An 18610-nucleotide genomic window follows, 5' to 3' on the forward strand; every position below is an offset into this window, starting at 1 on the left:
GCAGACTATACTGTTACACATCCCAGTGTTGATTCCCCCTGAATAGTTCGGATCAACACACACCATTTAAACTTTACAACCCAACATGTTTTGTTCCCATGTATGTAACCAGCGAAGTTCCCCCTTCTTCAGGAATCAGGGTTTGAGATACAATCGATAATACAATTAGTCTGACAGTAACTGTTACTTCGACCTATCAATGCCTAGTTTATAGTGTCACAAAAAAAATCCTCATATCAGGGACACGCTATGAACAATATCAATGGCTGTAATGGAAAATGCGTTTGGTGGCATTAGCATTACTTACACTGCCGAACACATAATGAGAACCTTAGCATAAAGATGGAATGTACCGCAAAGGCTTTTATATTACCATCAAATTTAGTTTCGATTGCTCGTAGGAAAATATGGTTTACCATGATTAAATCGATTCCTAAATCGAAATAACTTTCTGTTTTTCATCCCGCAGTCATTTCAGATAACCCCCCCCCCCCTCTTACTTACCCTTCGGCGGCACACTTCACTGTGGCCGCTGACTCGCTTTGTCCCTGCAATGCCTGTTCTCTTCACTTCCGTGATCAGAGTAATTTTCTTTTTTTTCTGCCAACTTTATTTCTCAGGAAGCCGGGGACACCCCCGCAACCCTAAAGCCATTATAGTGAACAAGGGTGCGGGGGACACCCCTGCAACCCCCGCTCACCTTGTTCATTGTAATGGCACTGAATGGGAGACTTGCTTGAAATCTTCAGCCGTCCCAAATGTTCATACGCCAGAAATTCGATCAAATCTCCCATTCGTTTTTTTCTCGATTTATTCTACGGATTCTGGAAAATATGGACGGAATGTATTTATAGATGAATGACATAACCTCTGAGTATAATACTATAATAAAGGACATGCAACACCCAAACTGTGAATACACAGTAGCCTTTACAGTTGAAGAGCTTTTCCTACTGTGCAGATGGCCCATGAGGTGGTACTGGGATTCTCATCAATATTGTCACTAGTAATGTGTCTGATGATGTCATTTGAGTTGCTGTACGTATTGAAATCACTGATCGTCCCACTGGTGATGCCATGTTGGATGTCGTGCAGGATGTCGTCAGTAATATTTTTGTAGATGTCATTTGTGATTTCATCTTGGATGTCACGGTCAGAGTCATGACTATGGTATGTCACTGGGCGAGTTATAGTTGCGTAGCCAATGTATCACTGTTTACTTATGAGCTTTTTGCGAGCTGTGCTTCTAACCGCAATAAGCATCGAGTGCATGAGAAAAGAAAAGAGAATAATTACCAAGTGAAACAATCCCTCCTTTTGTCAAATGTGGGCACAGGTGCTGCCCTTTGCGGGAGCCTACAATGCAAAGAATCAGTGCTTTACCTGGCACGTTGCAGCAGGTGACCAAAACAAGAATTCCCATCGCCCACTTGAAGTTTAAATAAGACGGTACTGTCACCTCCAATTCTGTGTTTCCCGTGCAATGTGAGTGGCTGAAGTGACTGCACCAGGAGTCTGCTGTACCTACCAATATACCTTTTCATTTCTTACAATCCCTTACAGAATAACTGTTTGCATCCTTGGCACTATGGATTATGTGAAATGTAGTTCCCCAGTGACCTTGCTGGAACAATGCTCATATATTCAACGCGCAGGTGCAAAGAAGAAAACAATATAGAAAACATCTGCAAAGCCAACGCTTTTGGCTTGTGCAGCTGTTCGTTGCATTTCACATTTAAGGGCATGAATGTGTGTTGGCCCCATAAAGAACAGGCCCCGCTTAAAGACCACTCATGAGGAAGCGCTGCTCATCATGCAGCTATGATTCAGTGAGCTGTGGGCCTCTGCTGGCTGATCAAATACTTCTAACATGTTTAGTGTTCAGCTGAGGCATGGCGCCTGAAACGTACCCAGATGGCTTTTAAGGCTGATGACATGCTTTAGACCTCTCTGAACCATGCAACACAGCATCATCAATGATGTCAGAAGACACCTGCACGCTCAAATCACCCGAGGCTGTAAAAGAGGTCCACACGAATGGGAGTAACCCCTAATGATCCTTTTACTACAGGGCCAAAGAGCAGGACTTTACCACCCCAAAATAGAATACAGATACACCAGGTATAGCAGACAATGCGTAGAAGAGCACGTACTGCTTGAGAACTGTTATTTGGAGCAAGATGAGAATGTTATGCCCAACATCAGTTTTTCAACCACATCAGTAGAAGAGGGAATCATCATTCATAAATAGTTATAACTGATATAAGAAAGATCCGATAACATGAGGACTATTGGCCTGATTCACAGATCGTTTTTCAATGGGATTGCGCCATTATAAAACGCTTCTGTGAATCTGGCCCTATGTGTACATTTCCTGTCTATAATACATGTGTTTCCCATTCACGCCTTAACATTTATCTCTACTCAGTCCTTGCATATAAGTTTAATGTTTAAGAGTTTCAACCCACCAAACAAAAACGACCCACAGATATGCAGGATCAGAGTGTGGTTCCGCTATATTGAGCAACTATGATAAAGAGAGTCTGGAATGCAGGAGTATGATGAAAGAGAATGGCTAGGATGAAGAAGTGTAACAGAAGAGAAAGACAAATGAAAAGCAGAAGAACAAAGGAAGCCATTATACTTTGGGATGGCAGATTGTTTTGGGAATTTATTTTAATTTTGCTATGACAGCTTTTTGCTAAAGAAACCTGTTCCTGTGTTTTCTTTTTTATTTGAATACAATGGCAGAGAGGATGTTGAGCAGTCCATCAGTGAGTACAACATCCTGATGAAGATGCACATGTGGGTGTGGAACTGTTGTTCTCCAACATCTAAGCGAAAGCGGTGGCGGCACATTTATATAGCCTGTTTGCGCTGATAAGGCACAAAGAAAATCTGCCTCCCCTGCAACAGATGCTGCTGGGGGACTGTTGCTGGTGCAGGTGTCGATGGTGCGGCGGGAATGCATGCGGGAATAATAGTGATGATGATAATAGACAGTTTGTTTGTTTATTTATTTGATAATGCACATCAAGCCCTTGGACAGCTGGGCGCAGCAATACAAGAATACTCGAAGCTTAGTTACAGTGCCTGTCACAAATTGGTGCATACATAAATTACATTGTGTGATACAATACAAGATACAGTATAGTCAGTTGTTATAAAGTGGATACAGTAAATGAGGTGGGTAGTCATTAGTTAAAAGAGCCTATGGTTAGCACCTATGAGTAAGAAGATAAGTGAGTCGTAGGCGCTTTGACTGTAATTGTCAAGGAGTGAAGAAGTTATAGGTCGTTGGAGCGAAGCCATTTGAGAGCATTGATTCTGAATCTGGCGTATGGTAGGGGGCATCTAAGGTCAATAGGGAGTGTGTTCCATGCTTGGGCAGCTTTGACTGGGAAGCTGGTTCCTCCAGCCGTGGTGAGTTTGAATCTGGGAATGTCAAGCAGGAAGGTGTTGGCAGATCTCAGTGGTCGGGCGGTGAGTTTCCTGGTGATTGTTTCCGATAGGTATGGAGGTGCTAGAGTGTTGAGACATTCAGAGGTGGGGGATATACTTTTGAGGAGGATTCTGTCTTTTATTTTTAGCCAATGGGCCTCTTTCCTGAATTTAGAGATGTGCTCTCTATGAGGGATGTTCAGAGCTGCTCTAAGAGCGTTGTTTTGCAATCTTTGGAGTTTGTCAGTGACATACTTGTTGGCTCCCGAGTACAGGGCGTTGCAGTAATCTAGTCTGGACATGATGAGAGCATTAGCCAGGGTAATGCAACTGGCGTTGGACAGGAATGGTCTGGCAGCTTGGATTAATTTGCAGGTGTAGGCGGTGGTGGAGAAGAGAGAGTTAACTTGCTTTTTTAGGTTCAGAGAGGAGTCCAGGTAGAATCCTAAAGTTTTTACCTCCGGCATTACCTTAATGATGTTATTGTCAATGTTAAAAGATGTGTAGTTTGGGGTTCGTTTTTTCAAGTTATAGTCAGATCCCAGGAGTAGGATCTCAGTCTTATTGTCATTCAGGCACAGGCCATGGGTTGACATCCATGCCTGAATGAGGATGTATATTTTGTTCAACAGAGCCAAGTCCTCTTCATAGTTGCCCGAAAGGGGTATGAGGATCTGGGTGTCATCTGCATAATTAGTGTAGGTGACACCCAGTCTGTCCAACTTGTCAAATAGTGGCTTAGTGAAGATGTTATACATAGTAGGTGAAACGCAGGATCCCTGTGGGACTCCACATGATATTTGGATGGGTTCGGCACAAAAGGAGGTAGAGAAAACTCTCATAGTCCGATTGGCTATAAAGGATTGAACCCAGGCAATGGCTTTGCCTGTGAAGTTGGCAGCGAGTCTTAGGTGGCTGCATAAAACTGAGTGGTCCACCAGGTCAAAGGCTGCTGACAAGTCCAGCAGTAGTAGCAGGGCAGTTTTGCCATTGTCCTTTAGCTCCTGAATTTTAGTCTTAAGGTCTAGCAAGGCTGTTTCAGTGCCATGGAGGGGGCAGAATCCTGATTGTCAAGAGCCTAGCAGATGATTCGTTTCTAGGTAGTCTTCAATTTGTAGATAAGCTACTCTATCAATAATTATGAGTAAGAAGGGTACATTTGTAATGGGTCTATAGTTGGTTGTCAGGATTAGTCAGGCGAGTACAAAGGCAGCGAATATGGCAAGGAAAATGTGCACTAAATTACACAGTGAAAGGCTTCGAATTAAACTACGTGCACACAGGAACAACGACTCATGTATGCTAGAACCCAGGAGTGCAAATAGAGTGTGACAACAAAACCAATATATGAAAAGGGATGTAGGGTAAGCACCTGACCGCGAGGAAAGTCGGCAAGCGCCTTACCCCCAATTGCTGTTACAGGTACTGACAGCGCTAAACCCACGTGGAGGGCAAGCAATGACAGGATCTGTGAACTAACACTCTTGATGGTATTAAATAAGGGAACTAAAGAACAGTACTCACGAGGACGAGATAAAACTCTTGAATGTCAGCTAGCCCACGAATCCTGTTGATGAAACTGGGACCCAGAAAGGCTATAACAGCAATGGGAGGAAAACTAAATACCTAAGTTGGAATAGTGTTTACAAATTAGTGAGGAAAACATAAGTATTCACACAGGAGCTAGCGACAACCGCACACCACACCTAAATATCAAATGGGAAATAAATGCAGTTGTGCAATGGAAAACATGGAATGGATCCCAATGGAAAATAAGGATCAGGAGCAGGGAAAAACGAAATAACCAATGCAAACTTCTCCCTACCCCTCCAAGGAAAAGACAGGAAGCTAATCTAAGAGGAAGGCTAAGGTATGCGGGTTTACAGCAGCAAAGGACAGAGTCAAAGAAATATAGAACACAGACAAACTGGGCTGCATCTAAAAGGGGAAAGCACTGAGAAATGCTGCCTGCAAACAGAGGAAGACAAAAAGAGAATCAAGGGAGCAGAAATCAATTAGCGCATGAATCCGAGATTCAGGGCGGAGGAACAAGAAAACAGGAACTAGGAACTAGGTACAAAGGCAAGGAACAAGGAACAAGGGACTAGTCACAACAGGAACACTGCAAACGATGACCAGCGCTGGACTGAAGTAAGACTGAGGCTTTTAAAGCTGCTTAACGAGCACACGCCTCAGGTGTGCTGATTGCTGCACCTGCAGCCACAGCTGTTACCTATCCTCCACCCAACCTTGTCCTGCAAGGGTGGAGGTGGAGCAGTGGGCCAGGCATTCTGGGAAGCATAGTCATTTGGTTAAAGAAGCATGCTGGCTGCCAAAAACCTGGAATGGATCCGGAAGGGAAGTAGCTTGGAAAATAGGGATTTAGCGCTCCCAATTCATCACAGCACTGTAGCATAAGATTCGGAGGAAAGGTCCAGTAGGGAATAAACCCCAAATCATGCCCCCAAGTGGTGGGAACGGGAGCGAAGGGAGCGAGTCGTGACAGTATACCCCCTCCTACGGCCGTCTTCGGGTGCCCGCCACCCGCACGAGACATCTTCTTTCCATGATGGGAGTGCTTTTTCTTTGGAGGTGGCACTGATGGAAATGGTGGCCTGTGGGCAAAGGCAGATGGACTTCCATGATAGGAGTGCTTTGTCTTTGGAGGTGGTACTGATGGAAACGGTGGCTTCTGGTGAGGAAGAGACTCATGGTTCGAAGAAAGGCATGAAGGACTTGCAGGACCTGAAGCAGAGTTGGAAGGTCCAGGAAGCTCAGTCACTGGGAGTGGACCCTTATAAGTCTTTGAGCAGGGAGGCAGGCTGGTGCAACATGCCTTAGACAATGGTAGAAGCCCTATTAGCCTTTCTGCCGAGAGTGGACATGCGGGAGGTGAGGAAATTGCTGGCTTCAGGAAAGGTTCATGTTCAGCCATTAGAGAAGGTGGTGGCTGAGGTAGAGGTTCAGATTTTCTTCTATCATCCATCTGGGAAAAGGCTTGTGGTTGAAAGTGACTAAGGTTTGACTGCACATGTTCTACGCCTTGGAGACCTGAAAGTCCAATGGGTTGTACAAGGCTGGTACTCCTGGTGACAGTCGTGTAACCACCTTGTTGCACGTGGGATACAACAGCAGGGACGTTTGGCATACTGATAGGAGTGATAGACACAGTACTTGGTATTTCAGGCACACTCGCAGAAGGAGCAATAACAGACACATTTTGAACTGCAGCAGTCATTCCCTTCCTTTGGCTACTAGCACCCAACTGGTGCTTCTTGGCGGAATTCTGTTGCACAAGTCCTGTAGGTAATACGCCGGTCTGCACCACCCCCTGGGCACACCCAGGTGAGTGGTTCTGACTCACCACTTGGTCCAGCTTGATGACTCTGAAGCGGGAGCTGGCAAAAGTCTCAAACTCTGATGCTGCATTTTTAGGAGGCTCTGATGCTAAAGTGAAGCAGTTGGGAGAATCGTCTTGTGGAAAAGGCAGGTATTCTGGTGCTCCTCCTGAAGCAAAAGAAAGGTAAGCTAGACGTTCATCGACAGTAAATGGTTGGGATTCAGGAGGAATCGCTGGAGCAGAAGTAAATACAGCAGGATCTGATGGTGTAGACAGGTATACCTCTGATATTGGCAGCGAGGCTAAGCAGGATACAGGCGTCTCATGAACTGAAGGCAAATACTCAGTATACTCCGGGACTGAAGACATGCACTTTTGATGGACTACCGGAGGCTCTAAAGCTGAAGGATGATCTGCAGGATGAGTCACTGTAGCTGAAGACAGGCAGGCCAGGGGAAACCTTGAGGCTGAAGGCATGCAAGCTGAAGCAATCTCGGTTGCTGGATACAAACGTGTCCGGGTCTTTGGGACTGGCTCTTGAGTAAATGGCAGACATGGCAGCGGTTCATTGGTTGAAGACACGTGTGCCAAAGATGACTGCAGGGCTGTGGATTGGATCATAGAAGAGTCAATGGTTGTAGGAGGACAGACAGAAGTCTCAGAAGTTGACAGACACATTGGTGGCTCAGGAATGGAGGGCACCTTTAGGGCAGTAGACTCCTTGGCACCAGTAACCAAAGACTGAGCTGTACCCTTGCAGTCCCTTTCTTTAGTGGGTGACACAGAGTCTCTTTCTTTGTAGAAGTCAAAATCAACCAGTGGAATCACCATAGTAAAGTCTCTGTTAATCAGGATTTCGTCAATTGTCCATTCCTCTGTTTTAGCTTCTGAAAGAGGCAGATTAACATTCAACAGTTCAGGAATCGCCTGCCGGTTTTTTGGTTCTGTATACTGTGGAATGAGTCCATCAGAACATGAAATCTGTACTGTCTCTGACTGTTCGTATTGATCAAAATTGGCAGAAGGAAGAGTGAACCCAGAGGTAACATCGTTTTCCACATCAGCTTTAACATCTACTTCAGTCTCAGCAGCTGTACCAAGAGCAGGGCCTAAGCCTACTGTAGTGACTGAATCTGTGTATGCCACCATTGGGGATTGTGTTTGGAAATCAGAAGCTTGTATGTGTGCCAGCTCAGAATTATGACAAACTGCTACACAGGAAATTTTAGGTAAAGGAGTGGCTTGTAAATCTTCAGCTAACTGCAATCCCTGACAAACAGCAGAACAATTGTTAGAAACTGTGCCCAGATTAAGCGCTGTGCTAGACGAGAGACCTTCACTCCCAATAGATCTAACATATTGACAAATATCATGGTTTACCAAAGTCTCTGCACTCAGGGGCTGAACAGTGTTCACTTCCTCAACATCAACAGATAAAGTCTGAGGTGTATTCAGTAAAGAGTGCAAGGTTTTATTCTCCTCTTGTAAAGAAATGAATTCTTGTCTTAACTCCTCAAGTTTAGCTCTTAGCATGCCCTGCATTAACTGTACATCACTATCAGTAGGCACAGGGGGAGGCATAGTGGCATCAGGGCTGGATCCTGCACTAGCAATCTGGATGTGCGCCGATTGTACCTGTGCAAAGGAGTATGCTTTAGACTGAGGGTAGAAAACAGAAGTTATGCAAGGAACCCCTCCATTCTTTATGTTTGTACCATGAAACTGTTCTATCTGAGGTGAAGCACAACTGGAATCATGGGGTTCAACAACAGAGGTACTCTTGTATAATAAGTCTAACAGTGGGCCTCATTACGACCCTGGCGGTAAGGGGTTAGCGCCATCGTTAGCTGCGCCGACCCCTTACCGCCAATCACGAGTTCCCTTTCCGCCATGGCGGATTTTACACCTGCTTCTAGCGGGTGTAAAAATCCATGGCGGTAAGGGAACTTGGTGTTAATTACGCCACCGTAATTTACGGTGGCGTAATTAACGCCTTCCCCACTCCCATTATGCCCTATGGGGCAAAAATGGGAATGGGGAAGGGTAAATGGGGATTGGGGATTTACCGCCCCGCCAAGGTCGGAATGGGGCGGTAAATCCCCTTACCGCCATGGTGTTAACGTAGTTAGCACCATGGCGGTAAAGTCACGGCCCTGGCGGTAACTTTCCGCCAGGGTCGTAATGAGGCCCTGCGGCTAAGGCTTGCGCTGACATAGAATCGGGATCAAAACAAAAGATAGAACTAGGATCAGGCAATGTAGGATGTGCCATCCTATGGGAAAAATACTTTGCACGTAAATGCCCATTCGTGACAAGGAGTTCATTTAAGTCAGGACTAGTGATTTGATTGTCACAGGTAAATGTAGGGGAAGCTTTCTGTACAAACTTGTTAGAGGCCTTGCTGCCTTTCTTTCTTAAACTTGCCATATTCAATGGGAATTTTGGGCTGGTCATTCTGTCAGGATTAGTCAGGCGAGTACAAAGGCAGCGAATATGGCAAGGAAAATGTGCACTAAATTACACAGTGAAAGGCTTCGAATTAAACTACGTGCACACAGGAACAACGACTCATGTATGCTAGAACCCAGGAGTGCAAATAGAGTGTGACAACAAAACCAATATATGAAAAGGGATGTGGGGTAAGCACCTGACCGCGAGGAAAGTCGGCAAGCGCCTTACCCCCAATTGCTGTTACAGGTACTGACAGCGCTAAACCCACGTGGAGGGCAAGCAATGACAGGATCTGTGAACTAACACTCTTGATGGTATTAAATAAGGGAACTAAAGAACAGTACTCACGAGGACGAGATAAAACTCTTGAATGTCAGCTAGCCCACGAATCCTGTTGATGAAACTGGGACCCAGAAAGGCTATAACAGCAATGGGAGGAAAACTAAATACCTAAGTTGGAATAGTGTTTACAAATTAGTGAGGAAAACATAAGTATTCACACAGGAGCTAGCGACAACTGCACACCACACCTAAATATCAAATGGGAAATAAATGCAGTTGTGCAATGGAAAACATGGAATGGATCCCAATGGAAAATAAGGATCAGGAGCAGGGAAAAACGAAATAACCAATGCAAACTTCTCCCTACCCCTCCAAGGAAAAGACAGGAAGCTAATCTAAGAGGAAGGCTAAGGTATGCGGGTTTACAGCAGCAAAGGACAGAGTCAAAGAAATATAGAACACAGACAAACTGGGCTGCATCTAAAAGGGGAAAGCACTGAGAAATGCTGCCTGCAAACAGAGGAAGACAAAAAGGGAATCAAGGGAGCAGAAATCAATTAGCGCATGAATCCGAGATTCAGGGCGGAGGAACAAGAAAACAGGAACTAGGAACTAGGTACAAAGGCAAGGAACAAGGAACAAGGGACTAGTCACAACAGGAACACTGCAAACGATGACCAGCGCTGGACTGAAGTAAGACTGAGGCTTTTAAAGCTGCTTAACGAGCACACGCCTCAGGTGTGCTGATTGCTGCACCTGCAGCCACAGCTGTTACCTATCCTCCACCCAACCTTGTCCTGCAAGGGTGGAGGTGGAGCAGTGGGCCAGGCATTCTGGGAAGCATAGTCATTTGGTTAAAGAAGCATGCTGGCTGCCAAAAACCTGGAATGGATCCGGAAGGGAAGTAGCTTGGAAAATAGGGATTTAGCGCTCCCAATTCATCACAGCACTGTAGCATAAGGTTCGGAGGAAAGGTCCAGTAGGGAATAAACCCCAAATCATGCCCCCAAGTGGTGGGAACGGGAGCGAAGGGAGCGAGTCGTGACATTGGTAGGTATTGAAGGGTCGAGGGTTTGTTTTTTCAGTAGGGGTAGGACCCAGGATTCTTTCAAATTGGTTGGTACCGTATTTGATTTAAAGGAGGAATTGATTAGCTTTGAGATAAACAGGGCTAGGTCTCTGGCCGCATCCTTTATTATTTGCGCTGGGCAACTGTCACCCTTACAGTTGGAGGGTTTCAAGGAGAGAATGACCATTTCAGTGTCAATGATTGAGATTGTCTTCAAGTTAAATGGTGGAATAGTATTGTGCTCAGTGGGCAGTGGTAGTAGTTGGTTATCGATAGGCAGGGAGTCTTTTGTTTTGTTATTTGAGTTCGAGGGAGGAGATTTTATTTGATAGGGCGCTCTGTATATTAGTACATCATGTCTTATCCTTTGGGACAGTGTCAACTGGTTGTATTGGGAATTCCATTTCACGGAGGATGGAGAAGAGTTCCTTTGTATTAGATTGGGCCTTAGTGATTATGTCATTGAATATGTTTTTCTTTGTGTTGATCATTTCTTTCTTATAGTGTTTATTTAGATAGTTGGGCTAATTTAGCTTTATTGTTGTCGGTGGGTGATTTACGCCAAGTAGCTTGTCATTTTCATTTCTGTTTTCTTAGTTCATTTAGTTGGGGGATGAACCAGGCATTCAGGCGGGCTTCCTGCTTACTTTTACGCAGTTTTGTGGGGGGCAATGGTGTCTAGTGCCTTGGTCAAAGGTGTCCACTAAGGTGTCTGGATCAGTGTTATTCTCCAGGCCTTTAATGGCGGGGAGGAGAAGTGGGATGAGTTTTTCAGCAGAGATATCTTTTTTACTTCTGGTGGGTAGGGGGGTATCATATTGATAGTTTTAGGGGTGAGGAGATCGAGTGAGGCGGTGAAATTGATTAAGTAGTGGTCTGTCCAGGGTTGAGGGACAATGTCGGTAATGGTAATGTTACAATTAAGTTCAGATACCCAGTCGAGGGTTCTGCCCTTGATGTGGGTAGGTGAAAGGATTTTTTGGGTGAGCCCGTGGTCGTTGAGTAGAGCAGTTATAGAGTGGGCATGCTTGTTGTCTGGGTCATTAAATCTGATGTTAAAGTCGCCCATCAGTAAGGTTTGGGAATGATTTTGCGTATTGTTCGCTATGAGGCTGGTGAGGTCCTCTTCGAAGGTTCCTAATGGTCCTGGAGGCCTATAAATCAGGTGGATGGTCAGTGTGCGGTTATTGGAAAGCTGCAATTTGGCTGTGAGTATTTCACAAGATGAGCAGGGAAGTGAGTTAGCCAGTCTGATAGGTAGGGTATTTTTGGAGATAATGGCTAGGCCACCACCTTTAGTTTTAGGTATATCTACTCTGAGTATATGGTAGCTGTCAGGTACAGCTAACATCAGAGTAGGACCTGTGGTGGAGTGAAGGGAGGAAGAGGAGCATGCAGGTGAGAGAGTGATAGAGGAGTAAAGGGAGGAGACACGTGGAGGAGTGGAGGAGGTTGAAAGGGAAGAAGAGTATGCAGGAGTGGTTAAGGAGGGAAGAGAGGAGGAACACTGATGGGTATATGGTGAAGGAGCAGGGACGTCATGTCACCAATATGCCAGGGGTAGCGGAAGTGACATCACACAACCCCCACCCCGAAGTGATATCGCAGGAAGCGATGGAACACGACCTTTCACCCGTTGACAAAACAGGAAGTGACATCACATAGCATTGTACACTACGAAAAATATGGTTACGATATCACTATAATGTGATGTACATTTCATGCAAGAATGGCTCGCCATATGTAGCGTTAAGATCAGTGTGTATAGGCCCATATTATCAAATTACTGTGAAAGCAAGCAGACGTCCATGACCAAATGATAATGATGTGTTATTATATAGCGCTTACGCTTAAGCGCTTTATATAGAAAAAATATACACCCGATATCATCAAACCTGTGTCGGTACTCATTTATCGACCCCGGAAGGATGAAAGGCTGAGTTGATGCGTTTAAGAACAGACTAAATCAGTGACTAACCCCCTGAAGTGTGCCTGAAATAAACCTTTAATGAGTCTAGCAATTATTGTATAGAATTCCGGAAAGACACATTATTTGGTTTCCTATTCTTTCTTATTTAGTTTCAGTGCTGAAAGTGTTAGACTTGTGGCACTCCTGTTCTTATTATTTTTTTTTTTTTTAAAGGGCCTGAACATGAAAGCCAGCCACTCCAAGAGCTTGCATTACAAAAAAAGAAAAGAAAACATTTTTTTTTTTACAGAGGTCACAAGGGTGACCACAGAGGTCTCAAAGGAGACCTCAGAGGTCGCATTTGCGACCTCTGGCGACCCCCAAATGACGTCCCTGTGAAGGAGAGGGCAGTACAGCCAGCGGCAACAGGGTTAGTAAGAGTAAATGGCACTAATCACAATCAGGGCGCAAGACAGGCCCATAATCAATGCCCCCTCCCCACTTTTTCTATATCACCCTCTATTGGATGGGATTCGTTTGATCACCCTCCATTGCCTGGGATTAGTTTATGGTTCCTAGGGGGATTTACCAGCAAAGGCTAATATCTTGTGTCAGGTGTCTGTCAGGAGATGTTAGATTACAGCCAGCTTTTCACTGGGCATAATACTGAACTGGTTGTGTTGCTTTCGCAGGGAAGTGTTTGACACTGCCCACACTGAGCTCCAATCAAGCAAGAAGGAAAAGGCTGATAATACACAGGACACAAGTAAAGAATGTCTCAATTGAAAGCAAAAGCATGGACGTTCTGTGAGTGAGTCCTGTTCCTATAGCAATCGTGTGGTATCCACACACACGAAGACCAGACTCATAGTATTACAGCATCCCAGAGTGTGCGGTTTCTAGAGTAGGTGTCCCCAAGAACAGGGACATGGACCACATTTCCCCTGCAGCGCCTGAAATGCTGCCTCGTGTGTGGGCACATTCTTAGCCAGGGACAATTATTAAGGGGAATACTGTCTGTTGGGTCTTAACATGCTTTGATGCAACTCCCTGAGCACATTGGAAAATGCTTTTTCTGCTGTTTTCATTTTCACTGTCCCTTCTCAAAAAAAACAAAATGCATCAAAAGATCGAAACTTTAAGAAAATTTTAAAAAATAACCAAATAGAAATGTTAAATGAGGTACAAAGAAGTTTGGTGTAATATTTACGGTGTTAAAGAATAAAGATTCAAATAAGGGTAAACTTTTAAAGAGAAGGTTTCCTACTTAATGAGTCAGAAGCCTTTTGTTTAGGACACCAATGAATCACTGACCAACTTTTACTGTCTATATGTCTTCTTTTAGATAGGTGGTGCAAAATGAATGTCTAGAGAGAGACCAAAGAAATAGGGACGCTTATATTTCCAAACACAACACATATTATAAATGCAAACTCTGATTTTTGTTGTGGGAATGTAGACAATTGCAGTAGTCAGTAGGTGCAACTAACTTGAATGCATCCGTTGGGTTTTGTCATCAATGCCTTTCTCATACATCTACCTCACAGTTTCTGTTTTGCCCGCGCAGATTATTCCATGAATCGGGCCCCTAGTGTCTTCCACGAAGGGCTGAGGCACACAGCAGACATGTGCATGAGGTGCCAGTGAGTCAGTGTTAAGAAGGCCCCATCCAATATTCTATTGTGTCCATAGATGTAGTCACAACATTGCGTTGCTCATGCTGGTGGAAGAGCACATGCAAGGTTGAATTGCAGCAGGTTGGTAAAAACAGTATGTGTGTCTTACATTAGAGCAGATGTCGTGTTCCACAGCAAGCATACCACAGACAGGGGAGCAATCACTTACACAATGTGACACCACAAGGTATAGAACATGCGCAAAGCATGGGGAATGTATTCTGTTTCCCAGTCTTTGGCCTAAAATTACATTGGAGCCTTTGTCCACTGCAACAAAGCACCAAGATACCCGCCTAGGACTTTGCCACTCTTCCACCACCTCCTTCACATTTTCCCAGATGCCTGCATCTTTCTGACTCCTGTCATCAAAGCCTGGCATTCACAAAGTGGCCTTTTGGTTGATGGCATACTGCTGCTGTGATAACCCCTCTTGTTTCCCAGTGTCAACAGTAGAGGAGAGACGACACAATACATGTGAACGTTTTGTATTTAGTATTTTGGCTGTTCTCCACATTTTCATTGAGAAGTAGCCTTTCCTACCCTCTGACATGTCCAATGCATTTCTTACCACAATTTCTACTGCTGGTAAAACTCAGGTATGACCCTGTGCACTCTACATTTTAGGGGGAGTCCCATTAGACGCCAATTCAATAGTGAAATCCCTACCTTTTTCCAGGTAAGGATAATCTTTAAGCAAAGTGTAAAGGTAGATAGATAATGCAACCGTTCAAAGAGTCTGACGAAAGTTTAGCAAAATATATAAATTATTTATCAAACACATTCTCTAAAAAATACAATGAATATATCATGAAAATTCATACATTAATACAAGTAAAAACTATTATAAAAAATAGTCTGTGTCATGCTTTTTCCTAATGATGGTACTCTTGTTAATGAGAGTAAATTAGTTAAGAAGTAAAGGAAACTCTTTAGTTCTTGTTCGGGTTGTTGGTGTTTACAACCTATTTTCTATAGACCCTAAACATTAAATTATACAGGGTATAGCTCAACATGTTTCTGTTCACTATTTTGTGTCTGGAACATTCTTCAGGAGAAAGAGTAATAGTCAGATAGGCTATTATGAATTCAGCTTTAATCTTCCCTTCCTTTGGCTATATCAGCATTTAGTCTTTGAACTGTTGTTAAAAACAAACAACAGTATGAGCCAATGATGCTCAAGTTGCTATTCTAGTCAGTAAGGACTATCTAACTGATACCGTACGTGTGTGTCAATCGACATTTCTATAGTTCGTACGTATGTTTCACATTGTAGGACTTATCTTAGAGTGACATATTGGAATATTTGAGTACATTACACTGCACTCTATGTTAAATCTGGTACATGCTATATAAGGTGGTTCATATATCGCTGATTAGTTGGATTTAATTGTATGCCATTCTATGGCTTCATTTAGACCTTTGGTATTGCTTTGTGTCTTAAATATAAGTGCTTGCTCTTTTTGGAACAGTTTGTTATTTCTTATATGTTGGTTCTCTCCTTTCACTGCTAGTAGTAATGTCCTGCTGAATGCTTCGTGACCATGCTTTTTTTTGTGAAATATTTGACCATTAGTGCTTGTTGAGGTTTGCCACAATGAGATCTTTTTGCGGTTTAAACAGACTAAAATGTATCTTCTTACAGATGCTTCTGATGGAGTATACTAATTAAAAGTTCCTCCTGTGAAACGCCAACAATCTGGATGTTTTCTCTTAACTGCACACCCACAAACTGTATCAGATAACTATTCCCTTGATACTAGTTAGATAGTCATTACTAACTAAAATAGCATCTTGAGCGTCATTAGCTCATACTATTGTTTGTTTTTATCAACAGTTCAAAGACTCAACGCTGATATAGCCAAAGGAAGGGAAGTAAACCTGAATTCCTAATAGACTGTGTGACTATTACTCTTTGTCCTGAAGAATGTTCCAGACTCAAAATAGTGAACAGAAACATGTCGAGCTAGACCCTGTATAATTTAAAGTATTAGGGTCTATAGAAAATATGTTGTAAACACCTACAACCTGAATAAGATCTAAAGAGTTTCCTTTACCTCTTAACACATTTACTCTCATTAACAAGAGTACCATCATTAGGAAAAAAACATGTCATAGACACAGTTTTATAATAGTCTTTTTTTTTAAAGAAAATGTGTTAAATAATTAATTGATATGTTTTGCTAAACTTTCGTCAGACTCTTTGAACTGTTGCATTATCTATCTACCTTTATAGTTTGCTTAAACTTGACTCTGTGTACAAAATCATTCTGGCTGGTAATTATCCAGTGGGCCATCACCATTTGCCATCAGATACCTAAAACCTATGTTTTCAACAGAGGCTTTTGGAAGAATGTTCATTGCCAGTTAAGCATTCAGCAGCTATACTCATGGATTTGCATGATGATATTTTGTGTGTGTTCAAATAGCACACTGAGGCAGGGCTGGTAGAGACACAATGTGCCCCTGCACCTACAATTGCATTGCTTGCTGCTGAGAGTACTTTGGTACGTTAATAAGGGCTACACACATATCATACTTCCTGGGTGACAGTGCTAGGCAGTGCCAGCATGCTGCTGGGTGTTTTCTGATTCCTGAGAATCTATTGATCTCTATGTTGGTCCTATTTATGCACAGGAGATCACCTCATTTTCCTGGCATTGATCACATACTCAGATTGGCCCCTTGCTTCCAAAGACACTGCATGTATGTGAAAAGATACAGCACTTGATCCTGAACAAATCAATTCCGCACAGAGTTAATGAGCTGTGGGCCTGAAGTACCAGCAAATAGATGCCATAGACTGTTGGGCAGAGGCAAGAGGAGAGGAAACATAGCACTCAGCAAGGCGTGCTAGTGCAATCTGTGGCAGTGGTGGAAGTGATAGCCTGGTTGGTGCTTCCTTTGATTGACAATGACTTGTCAATATAAGAGGGGCACACATACACCTGAGTTCTTAACATTGAGTTGTTAAAGGGGAACTACATGGCCTTAGACGCAAGATACATTATTTTGATGTGAAACAAAACTCATAAGTAAAAAATAATAGAGTACCAGCACCTGCCAGCTACGTTGACACTTTCTATAAAGCAATGAATACAACAGTGTTATTAGATATTGACAGAAACGTGTTCTTGTATTTAATGCAAACACCTTCCTATGCTCACACCACAACAAAGCATAGACCTGTGTACTCCTTTTCATCATGTCGGCGGCGTGATCGTGAGGGTGCCCGCCCCTGCATGCTGCAGAATGGCCAAGCCTCCCATATCCTGGTTGTGGGACTGGGAGTCGGCAGGCCACGCTGCCCTCCTCGAAGGGCCACCTATAAGGGCGGCTTACCGGACTGTCATGCCTCCTGATACCCACAGCTGATACCCGAGCTGACTCCCATCTCGAAGGCTGTCACAGAATCCTGCAAGGTGCCCTGAAGCTGACTCAACCCCGTCGGGCACTGAGAACATCAACAGCAAAAGGTACATTGTGGTTATGTCCCCCTGATCCTTACCAGAAGGCCCTTAAACCATTTTCTAGTTTTGTTAAAGCCAAGGAACCCATACCAACTATTGTGGTTATTCATCACACCAATCTCCCTCTCGTCAGCATGGAGAGTGCATCCCTTCTCCTTTTTAGAAGTGTCTGTCCTCTGCATTCCTATACATGGTGGGTTGTATTTCGTAGTGTTGTTAGATTGTCTGTTGTGTAATAATAAAGTAGTTATTGTTATACAACCTTGACTGGACACTCTTTATCATTTGTAAAAACTGTATTATGACTGTGTTGCGACTAAACAGTGATATGCAACCTTTAAAGGAGATAAGCCTGCTGTTCCATCCACGTTACCAAAATTGGACAAGGAGGTTTATCATTTTAATTGTTTGCTTGTTTATTCCAATCTGTTCGAATCCATTATGGTGTATTAGAGGTCTGGGGCTGATTGATGTTTAGAAATTGATATTCACCCCTGAGCCCCTGCTACTCCTGAATTTGATTCGTCACAGGAATACAACTGATACACATACACAGGCCCAAGTGCCCATGCTTCACAGGCACTGCAGGGAGGGTCAGCGTACCTGGTCCGTGTCCTAAAACCACAATAAACCTTACTGACTCTGCTTTTCATGCCAGAGCACATGGCATTGTTTATACCCCACCTACAGTGCACCTCCCACAGTGCCAAATGGAATTAGCATGCATATGTTCTGGGTAGAGTGATCCTACCAAGAATGCCCACACGCCAGGACCTCTGGTCCCTGTACACAGGGCATGGCGTTTGGAAATGTACCAAGCACATTGAACACACTTGTAGTGCCAGCACAGAATGACCAGCATCCTCGCCCTGTGGGACTGTGCCGGAGGAATGGCAATACACAGTCACTCTCCCTGAAGTGTCCCTCTGTGAACTCTCTGAACACCCATTGTTTGCGGATTGATGCTTACTTCTC

General features: G+C 43.9%; 1 protein-coding gene across 3 annotated transcripts in view; it reads right to left on the reverse strand.

Annotated features, from left to right (window-relative positions):
• Positions 1 to 18610, reverse strand: part of LOC138450253 (B-cell receptor CD22-like) — a 695432-nt gene that overhangs the window by 14913 nt on the left and 661909 nt on the right. The window lies entirely within an intron of this gene.

This window comes from Ambystoma mexicanum, chromosome 1p (assembly GCF_040938575.1).
Source record: "Ambystoma mexicanum isolate Mex_15411 chromosome 1p, UKY_AmexF1_1, whole genome shotgun sequence".
NCBI classification, from domain to species: Eukaryota; Metazoa; Chordata; class Amphibia; order Caudata; family Ambystomatidae; genus Ambystoma; species Ambystoma mexicanum.